Genomic DNA, 11,740 nt, shown 5'->3' on the forward strand with positions numbered 1-11,740 from the left:
CACATAACATAGAAAACGAAAAACAGAAGAAATAAGAACAAGGAATGAATCCACCTTAGTGATGGTGGCGTTTCCTTCTTGAGGAACCAATGATGTCCTTGAGCTCTTCTATGTCTCTTCCTTGTCTTTGTTGTTCCTCCCTCATTGCTTTTTGATCTTCTCTTATTTCATGAAGCATGATGGAGTGCTCTTGATGTTCCACCCTTAGTTGTCCCATATTGGAACTCAATTCTCCTAGGGAGGTGTTGATTTGCTCCCAATAGTTTTGTGGAGGAAAGTGCATTTGAGGCATTTCCGGAATCTCATGGAAATGAGCTTCTTGCGCCTCTTGAGCTCCATGACTGGGCTCTCTTGCTTGCTCCATCTTTTTCTTAGTGAAGGGCTTGTCCTCTTTGATGAGGATATCTCCCTCTATGTCAATCCCAGCCGAATTGCATAGGTGGCAGATGAGGTGAAGAAAGGCTAACCTTGCCATGGTGGAGGACTTGTCAGCCACCTTGTAGAGTTCTTGAGGTATAATCTCATGAACTTCCACCTCTTCTCCAGTCATGATGCTATGGATCATGATGGCCCAGTCTATAGTAACTTCAGACCGGTTGCTAGTGGGAATGATTGAGCATTGAATAAACTCCAACCATCCTCTAGCTATAGGCTTGAGGTCCAATCTTCTTAGTTGAACCGGCTTGCCTTTGGAGTCAATCTTCCATTGAGCTCCTTCTACACATATGTCCATAAGGACTTGGTCCAACCTTTGATCAAAGTTGACGCTCCTTGTGTAGGGGCGTGTGAAATATTTTTTATTTTTATGATTTTCTAATTTTTTTGGATTTTTTTCGAAAAATTAATTGAAAAAAGAAAAATAAGGATTCCAAAATTTTTAATATGAATTCCAGGAATCTTGCATTCTTAGTCTAAAGCTTCAGTCCAGGAATTAGACATGGCTCACTAGCCAGCCAAGCTTTCAAAGAAAGCTCCAGTCCAAAACACTAGACATGGCCAATGGCCAGCCAAGCTTCAGCATTTTAACATCAGAGTATATTGATCTTGATAACAGATTGCAAGCCTCAGTCCAAATAAATTTAGACATGGCTTTACAACCAGCCAGGCTTCACATGCTTCATGAAACACTAGAATTCATTCTTAAAAATTTTGAATAATTTTTTTTTTTTTTGAAAACAAAGGAGAAAATTTTGAAATATTTTTGAAAAATTTTTGAAAACAAAACAAAAAGAAAATTACCTAATCTGAGCAACAAGATGAACCGTCAGTTGTCCAAACACGAACAATCCCCGGCAACGGAAATACAATAGTAAAAGGTCCTACTTATAATAAACTAGCTACTAGGGTTTACATGAGTAAGTAATTGATGCATAAATCCACTTCCGGGGCCCACTTGGTGTGTGTTTGGGCTGAGCCTGAGTGTTGCACGTGCAGAGGCCATTTGTGGAGTTGAACGCCAGCTTCTATGCCAGTTTGGGCGTTCAACTCTGGTTTTGGATCCTTTTCTGGCGCTGGACGCCAGATTTGGGCAGAGAGCTGGCGTTGAACGCCAGTTTACATCGTCTATTCTTGGCCAAAGTATGGACTATTATACATTTCTGGAAAACCCTGGATGTCTACTTTCCAACGCAATTGGAAGCTCGCCATTTCGAGTTCTGTAGCTCTATAAAATCCACTTTGAGTGCAGGGAGGTCAGAATCCAACAGCATCAGCAGTCCTTTTTCAACCTCTGAATCTGATTTTTGCTCAAGTCCCTCAATTTCAGCCAGAAAATACCTGAAATCACAGAAAAACACACAAACTCATAGTAAAGTCCAGAAATGTGAATTTAACATAAAAACTAATGAAAACATCCCTAAAAGTAACTAGATCCTACTAAAAACATACTAAAAACAATGCCAAAAAGCATATAAATTATCCGCTCATCAACGGCTCAAGAACATTATAGACTTGGAATTGTGGATGGTGTTATTCCTGTAAGGAAATTGAAAAGCTCTGCTAGAGATTTTGTCTCATGACCTTCTTTGTGTTTTGAGTTTTGAAATGATGTTAGTACTATGATCTTCATATAAGAACCATTAGGTGGTGCACATGCTGATCCTACTTGGACTTCTCAGCAAATTAAGCTTACACTCACTCAGGCCATGGAGGTAATTAATAAAAATAATCTCATCTTTGTGAACATGTGATTGCATTTTCTTCTAAATCAAGAAATCATAAAGATATACAGAAAAATGTGCATGGAATTAAGGTTGTGCATGGAAACTATCTCAAAACAAGATATGCAGAAAAATGTGCAAATTTTGTCATAGGACAAAGACATGTTTGTTTTCGAATTATTCACTTTCTCTAAAGAGATTTGTGTCTCATGGTATCTCTATATTTCTGTCTCGAGACAGTTACCAAAGAGGGGCTAATGCCTAAGTTATGACTTTTTGTATTTGCTCATTTGATCTAATGGAAAAAATTAAATATTAAATTAATTGAAAGAAAGAGAAAAATGTACAAGACCAACAATGGTGTTGGTATAGCAGTTAAGCCATACTACAGCCTAGGAGAAACAGTTTTGTAGAGAACACCAATTGGAAGAGCAAGCCTGACTCACCAACAAATTAAATTTACTGACCATTTTCAACAACAAAAAATTTAGCTCAGCAACTAATTTTTGGCATGAAATTGTATGGCATGAATCTGATTAAAATTGTATGGCATGTTTAGTTACTATTCCATGTATAGCCATGTTGAGAAGTTAGCTGAAGACATTAAAAAGGGGGCTGCTTCCGTGGAAGGAGTAGAAGCAAAACTCTAGAAATCTTTAGTTAATATGAAATTAATAATGAGTTCTTATTAAATAGCATATTTCTTGTGAGACTACTGGTTTAGTTTTCTCTTCTTCAAAATGCTGGTAGTTTGCTATTTATTTGAGCAACTATCTATTTCTAACGTTCAATTTTTGTAACACCCTACCACACAGAGCTTTACACCTAGGATGTAAAATAGAGGTGGCGAGGCGTCACGACCTCTAAAATAAAATACATACTTATAATAGTAGAAAGAATATAATAAACTAGGAGTCTTGAAAAGTGGGTAAAACAAAATCACAAAATAAAAAGCGCAACGCTCGAGTAAATGGAATTACTTACGTGCTAAGAAACTTAAGAGTTGAGGGTAGGAAAAGTAAAAGAGTAACAAGAGTGCCAATAATACAGAGGAACTAGCTCCTGACTCAGCCTGCGAAGTCAAGGCTGGCCGGAGAATATTTACATATATATACATAAGTATCCCAAACACCCAAAATACAGAATCAAGTCTCTAGCTCTCCTGTAGCCTCTATGAGGAACAAAATAAATAAGTTTCTTGGAGAGCAAGCTAAGTACATAAGTATATATATACAAACAGAGAACCCAAAATGTCCCAAGGACTACTCCGCTTCAAAGATCAAAACGCCTAGCGAGGAGCCTCTCGACCTGCATCTGAAAACAACAACACAGTATGGGATGAGAACTGGAGGTTCTCAGCATGGTAAAGGTTCCATGCGTATAATAAGTAAGGTCCTAGGAATGCCATAGGCAATTCTAGAACTCCGTTATCACAATTACAGAACTTAACCTCTAAGTAAAAGCCATAAATAAGGTTAGGTGTTCTAAGTACACTATAATCTTTTGTCTTAAACCTAACACCTAACACTCAACCCATTCACCATTCCTCCGTCCCTCCATCTTCCATAAATTCAGCAGAGACAAGCAACCAAACAAATTCACGCACAAGTAATAAGCAGATAGTGCAAATAGCAAGAATAGCAGGTAACAGGACATATATGTTCAATTAGGCAATCCCAGATAATGCATAGCAATCACACAAACAAATACACATGATGCATGCCTGTTCTATAGCTGATGAGGCTCATTTGTCGGTTATCCAGCCAACCCGACAAGTCCGAAAATCTTAGACTATCCCCCGTCGCGCATCCCCATGAGTCTATGCATAGATTTCATATTCATACATCATTCAAACATTCATTCATGAATCACTCAATGGGGGGCTATCCATACCGGGAATTTCTACGTGCCCGGTCACCCTTACGACGTAGGATCAACAGAGTATCGAGATCCAACCTGGAACACGTGGTGACGAGCCATGGTTCTGTTACCCAAGGAAACTCGTATCTCAGATGTCGTCATTCATAAACCATTTAATACTCATAATCATTGTCTAGTCATTTATCAAGCCATGGCATCATTACTTCATTCAATAACCAATTTCCTTTCACATAACTCATCACATTTACCTCTTTCTTCATTCCCAAGTTACCTTAAAATTGTAACTTCTGCTATTTACTAAGCTTACTAGTAGAATCTAAGGTTAACAGGGCAAAAATAGGAGTTTAGGGGTTCAAAACCAAGCTTAAATCTTAAAAACTCAGGTGCTAAAAAACAGGGCGTGTGCGTACGCACACACCTATGTGTGCGCACAGCTCAACAAGAAAGCAAAACGTGTACGTGCGCACACATCACTGGGTGTGCAAGCGCCTCGCCTGTGCTAGTGCCACCAATAGAAGGCCCATCTTGGCGTGTGCGTGCGCACGACTTTATGCAAACTTTATATCGTTTTTAAGCTTTTAAAACCTTCTTCAATTTAGAACAAATCTCTTCTTCATCCAAAATTTGTGGAGCAAGTTATGGACGACCAAAGTTCATAAAAGTTTACTTTTTACCAAAATATACCAAACCCCATTTTTTACTAAAACTTACATTCCCCTTTTACAGACCAGTCACGTTCATGCTCAACATCTCAAAATCATCAACATAACTTACCCTTCACCATCATACAACCATTTTGCATCCTTAGCTCAATCATATTATATTTCTCCAACTTTACACATTTTGTTCACAACCAACACACTAATCCAATTCCACATTTTATCATCATCATAGAATTCCTCACCATTAGCACAACATTATTCATCATAATAATACCAACCAATCCAAATAAACATCATTCACTATCTTAACCATACCATTACTTTACCACAATCATAAACCCTTCATTCAACACCATCATACTAACCTATATACATACATGCATTTGACTCCCATTATCAATTTATTCATCAACATCACAAACACTAAACATTTAACTCATTTATCCATTTCAACTTATCCTATAGTGCTCTAGCCTAAGTTTTCACAAAACCTTATATGTTAAACGCACGAAACCTAAACCATACCTTAGCCGATTCCCGCGTAGTTCTTCCAAGGCAACCCACTAGGAAAGATTGCAAGCTTCAATACCAAAATTTCAGCATCTAGTTTCCAACTCCAAGCTTCCAATTAAGCTTCCAACATTCCCAATTAGCTTCATACCATATATATACACCTCACCTATATCATATCATGAATACCCATACATATACACTTAATTTCCAACACACATAACCAAGAAATCCAATAGGGTTTAAGAGTTTTCACCTGACTAACGGAGAATTGGGACAAGACTCAGTAAGTCCACCAAGTTAATTTGATCCTAAACACCGAAATTACACAAAATTTCAACACAAGCCCAAGAAATTTGAAACTGGAAATGGGAGAATTGAGAAAGAAAATGTGACTTTCTTACCTCAAAATATTATGAGCTTTGTAGAGCTTGACACCGCGGATGCGTGGCCGCAGACGGCTCGTCAATTGGAGTTCCGGATTGAAAGTTACGTAGAATTGAAAATTAAATTGAATTTGGGGTTAGGGTTTGATGGTTTCCCCTTCCTTCAGTGTGTTCTTCATGTTGGAAGGAAATGAAATGAGCTTCAGCTCATTATATATAGTGAATTGGTTGGGCCCACAGGCCCGGTTTGGGTCTGGTTCGACCGGTTCGGCCCAATCTTCGGCCAATTTTTTTTTAAATTGGTGTCAAAATTCTCGTTTTGACAAACTCTATCCTATTTTGATATTAGTTTTGTATTTCTAATTGTTCTAATTAAAATTCGATTTATTGACTAATTATTTACCGATTTTAGCGGGGTTTACAATTTTCTTTTGCAGGTAATATTTATTCACACGAACATGAACAATGAAAATGTTGGAAGGGCCTGTAGCAAACTTTTTGAGCATCTCTAGAAAAACTCCCAATGTAATAGAACTAACAATATTTCTTAGTTTGATATTTTGTATAGGAGTTATTACTTTTGATTTGCAATACTAAAAAATCATATATTATGTTTAATACTTTGAGTTATATAATATTTTGTCTATAGATTATAATTTTGTTATTGTGGAATTTTAATAAAAAAATTATTTGTTTAGTACGATAAAAATAACAGTAAAAACTACATTTTTAAAAGATAAAAAATGTCACTTTTATCCGGTAAAAAGGGCGGTTTGTAGCTGTCATTTTAAACAACATAAAACGCCATTTTAACCCGATAAAAATGACGATTTCAAATGCCGTTTTAACCAATAAAAATGTTACTGTTAGGGTAAAACGACGGTTCAAAAATTCCATTTTAACCAATAAAAACGCCACTTTGTTAGGGTAAAATTGGTGGTTAAAAAAACGCCGTTTATACCCTGGAAATAACGGTAGTTTGAACCGCCGTTTTAACCAACCAAAAACCGCCGTTTTATTTGAAAATAATGGTGGTTTGAACTGCCATTTTAACCTATCTAAAAACCGCCGTTTTAACCCAGGAAATTGTGGCGATTTTCTGAAAACCGCCGTAATAACCAAAATGGCGCCTAGAATTACGTCGCTTTCTAAAATCACCATTCTTGGTAATAATGGCGGTTCAAACCGCTGTAAATACCCAAAAAACTGCCGTTTTAACCAGAATTTTTTGTAGCGTCATACGATTCGTAGTTAAAAATCCTGAATTGTTAGAAGCAATTAATGATTCAGAGGGTGGGAAGATCAAATCCTTTACAATGAGAGAAGCTTTATAAGGTATTCATACCTGAGGGACTCATGTTTTATAATATGCCTGTGTGCTATGCTTGGAGTCGGTATTTGGTAGAACATAGCTCCTGAGCAATTGCTCTTAAGACCGTCTGCTTTGTGCTCCCCGAAAATCTAAACTCCTTTTTTCAATTAATAGATACTAAAAAATAAATATTAATATTCTACAGTAGACATAAAATATTTAGAGTAATAAGCTAAATTTCAAGAAGCCAATTTGCAAATAAAGCAGAATTTTTTCTCTAGAAAATTTACTTAAACCAAATCATAATATGGAACATCTACTAATTATGCATCAGAGCCTTTTCCCTTTGAATCCAGCTCCAACCAGCAAATACCCATGTTTTACTGGCTTAATGCCTTGAGACCTTTCCCTTGCTCTAGTCCATTTTTTGAGGAGAAAGAAAAAATAAATATTGAAGAAGAAGAAAAAAAATTCACAAAAAAAATCCATCTTTGAGCTTTCATGATAAAAGACTAAATAAACAACTATCAAATACACAAAAATCTTAATAAAATAGAAAATATTATTATATATTAATATGAAATCACTGTGATACACAATTAGGATTATCTGCATTTCATCTGCAAGATGCACAAAAGGAATATGTTTTGTAAAAAGTAACATCTAAGTGATTAATATTGCACCAACTACAAAAATAAAATTTTAACACAATAGTATAAAATCAACAAAAAGAAGAAACAACCTAATAAGCATGACACAGATAGCTAGCAATAAAATCCCAAAAGATAAAAAATAGATACTTTATACGCACCGGTAGAAGATTATTTGAAACTGCCGAAAGGAGTGCTGTCATAATCAAGGTAAATCAGCCATTACCACCTTAGCTCCTTTGACAACCCAGCACAATCTTATCCTTCAACCAAAATATAAGTAGGTTAAACTGAATAAAGCTTCAGGTTAGATTGCCAGATACGAAAAGTCTATGAAATTGAGCTAGTTTTAAAGAAAAAGTCGAAAAATGAAGTAGAACCATTCATTTTCTAAATATGCAACTACTTGAAACTCCTTAAACCGTATTCCATTGAATGAGTCCTAATTGCAACAAAAACTTAATCCCCTTTTCGACCATGGCTAACATCAAAGAAGAATTATTATCGCTATTACAAATCTAAAAGTTTGTACTCTTTGTGAACCAACATCATAGTCATGCAAGTATATGTATCACACATATGGCCACATTGGATTGTTAAAATATTTAACTTTCCTTCACTTGCCTGAAAAAAGAAAATAAAGTGAAAGTAAGTAATAAAATAAAAATTCAGTCCAGCAATCAGGCCGATGTACTCTCACACAATGAATTCAAAACGAAATAGTAGATAACAACCAGAATGAGTCTGAGATGCCAAAAACCATCCAAAAATAATAGTAGAATGACACTTTTCATCACACTCAGGCACTAAAACATAGCCTTCAAACAATTATTCGCCTCCACATAAAAAAAAATCTCAATCAGTAGGAAAAGATATGGTACAGAAGTAGCTAAAATTAGGATTTTCAGAGGCAACTAAAAATCTAAATAGCGTATATGGTGTAATTAGAGGATATGGAACGAACCTGCTGCACTCGGTGAACTTAAACAAAACCTGATTAAGCTACTTAAATTTTTTATTTAACTATTTCCTTAAACATAACCAAATCATTAGGCACGGGAACAAAAAGTTGTAAACATTTAGTTTTCAAATAACAAAAAGTTTATATATAATTTATAGATTTAACACACTATACTCTTCTCCAAAGCATAAACTAATTAACTAAACCTCATAATTGTCCAAATACTCGGCAACCATACAAAGGAAACAAATAATAAACAAAAATTGATAGGGATTCTCTTACCCTCACTAATTCAAAATTAACTAATCATTTTTTTCTCATTGGTAATTTTCTTTTCAATCTGACATAGAAATGAACATAAAAAACGGTATACCTTTTTTAAATTCCTCACTTTTAAAGGTAGTAGAACTCTCAATAACCACAGGCTTTAGAGATATTTCAATTGCAGAAATCTTCACATCCTAATTTGATTCTTATTAGCATATATTTTAACATGAAAATATAACAACTAAATTAATAAGAAAAAAGAGAGAGCACAATCCAAAAATAAATCCGAATCAAGCATTGGCCAAATGTCAACAACAGTGAAGAATAATAGTTTCATAATCACACACAACTTCAACATAAAAATCACAAAAATCTATTTACATCAAAATATAACAGTTTGGAACAAAAACTTAATCCCATAAAAGCCTGTAAATTTTGAAAGACATTCAAAGAAACCTTAGAATTAAACAAAGTGAATTCATAATTATGTGAAATACAATAATACCAAGAAAAGACGATGATGATAAACAAAATTAATTTCAGAAATAAAAACCTTACCCACTTTGAATCCGACTGAGATAATGAGAAAGATTCAAGGCAAAGATGCAACACCGCACATAACCTACACCAACGACCAGAGTGGTGGAGTTTCTTCCAAGCATCATAACGGCAGAGAATTTTTTCTAGCGACAGCACATGCGAAAACCAAACTACTTTCACCTTGATGAAAATAAACATTCAGAACAACTCAAACCATCGGAAAAGAAAACACATACCCAAACCCCAAATCAAAGACAACCAAAACACAAACGAAAATCCTAAATCACAGTTGATCTTGCCTTCCATAGATGCATCTGGGTGAAATACCCCCAATGATCGAAAAAATTCTCCAAACTCAATGACACCATTTTTCTTGAGACCAAACAGATAAAAAAAATCTACCAAGGAGAAACAAAAGTGACCATGCATTAGCAGGAGATTAAGACATAAAATAAAGCTAAGCTAACATTATACACTTTCGAACCATAATAGATGATTATCCATTAGAAAATTATCAATAAAATTTTATTTTAGGCTTTATCCATGGAATATATGTACCATCACAGGATTACACAACAGAACCAAAATATATATATAGTAATAATCTTTCTCAATATCTGATTTAATTATAAAGTAATTAAATCCCAAGAGCTGAGAAGATACGCAAACAGAAAAATACCAACTCTTTGCAAAAATTACGAAATAGCACACAGACCAACTAAACTTAAATATTCAACAACTTAAAATTTACATCAAAATGTTATCTTTGCAATTTTCAGATCTCAGATTTGGAAAAATTCAAATGACCAAGAAATTATGATAATCATAAGCTCGAGACCCCCAGGAGATGACTTTAACCCACTGTTATCCATTATCATCTTTAGCACCACTGCTTATCCTCAAAAGAACCGAAAAAATGTCAAAAAGGGGAAAATCAAAATTTAAAGACAAATTAAGATAGGATTGCAATGAAATCGAAATAGGAGAGGAGTAACCAAGATCCAAATTACAGTGAAAAGTATGGCTCCTCACCTGGCGAAACTCCTCGAAACCCTCGCTTGTGACCAGACAGCTATAGAGGAGGAGCCTGGTAAGTGTTGAACCCGTATTTTCCGTAACCGTCACCATCCATCGGACCGAACCCTTCACCAGGGCCGATTGGGAAGAAACCTACAGTCCTACTGGGAGAGCGATATGGCGGAGTTTGGAAGCCATAGCCGCCAGAGTAGAAGTGCGCGGGGCTCTGACAAGAGTTGTGGGGTATGTCATTGGAAAATCAGGGAAGTGAGAGTACAACCTCGAAGAGTGATGGTGGCCATGAGAATCATCGTTGTTGTTGTTTCTGTAGCGGTCTCCTCTGTACCTATCCAGCTTGGCCAATACTAAATTGGAATAATACCCTAACACCAGAAGAGATAGTTAGAGAGAGAGAGAGAGAGAGAGAGAGGATTTTTCATGTGAGATCTAACCTGTTTAGGATTTGTTTCAGGTTTATCGTAGCTGAACTCTTCTTCGGTCGAGGCGTCGCTGTCGCCGCTGCGATTTGCACCGGCCCAGACCAGAGAAACCGCGAGAGGCAGTTAGCCAGAGATCAAGAGAGAGCAGACCAGCGAGAGAGAAGGGAATACCGTAAAATGAAGGAAAGAGAACAAAAAGGAGAAGATGAGTGAGAGAGATTGCTATTATGGAGAAAAGAAGAATAGGAAAGAAAACCATTGGAGCTAGGGTTCAAAGTAATCATGACCTGTGGCACCAAATTCCTAAAAACAGCGTCATGCGAGAGGAAATTTGGATAAGTGTCACATGTACGATCGAATGAGAAGCAAACATGTATACCATTCAAAAGGAGATTTCATAAACGAAAAAAAATTCCAGCTAAAATATGAATCGACGTGAGATACAGAAAAATTTTCAGCTCGAAAATAAAACCACGCGAATTCTATTATTTATAAATATTCTTTTTGGTGGGGTTTAAAATACCTTAGGAGGAGAACTTCATACAGAAACAAAGCCGAAAAACAAAAAACAAAACCGGAAAACTTGAGGTAAAACCTCTCAAATTTTGGGACTCACCTAAGAGAGGTAACTAGATTTCTAGTTGATGATGAACAAACAAGAGATTACCTTAGCTTATCCACTCTAATTTGTAATTAGTTTCTTTTTATTTGTGCATTTCTTCCTTTTTGATGTAGACACTTTCGTATTGATTTCCCATGTCTATTCCATCAAGCTGTAATGCTGACTGCTGAGACTTTATTACTTATTAGTAGTTTTTGTTTTCCTCCCATCAGCGATTACAACACCAAGCAGTATCGCTTTTGCACCAATTTTCTATATTCTTTTATTTAAAATTAAAATGTTTTAGAACATATATAAGTCATATTTCCGAAAGAAAAAAAAAAAAGAGAAATG

The sequence above is a fragment of the Arachis ipaensis genome, chromosome B08, assembly GCF_000816755.2.
Source record: "Arachis ipaensis cultivar K30076 chromosome B08, Araip1.1, whole genome shotgun sequence".
Taxonomy (NCBI): Eukaryota; Viridiplantae; Streptophyta; class Magnoliopsida; order Fabales; family Fabaceae; genus Arachis; species Arachis ipaensis.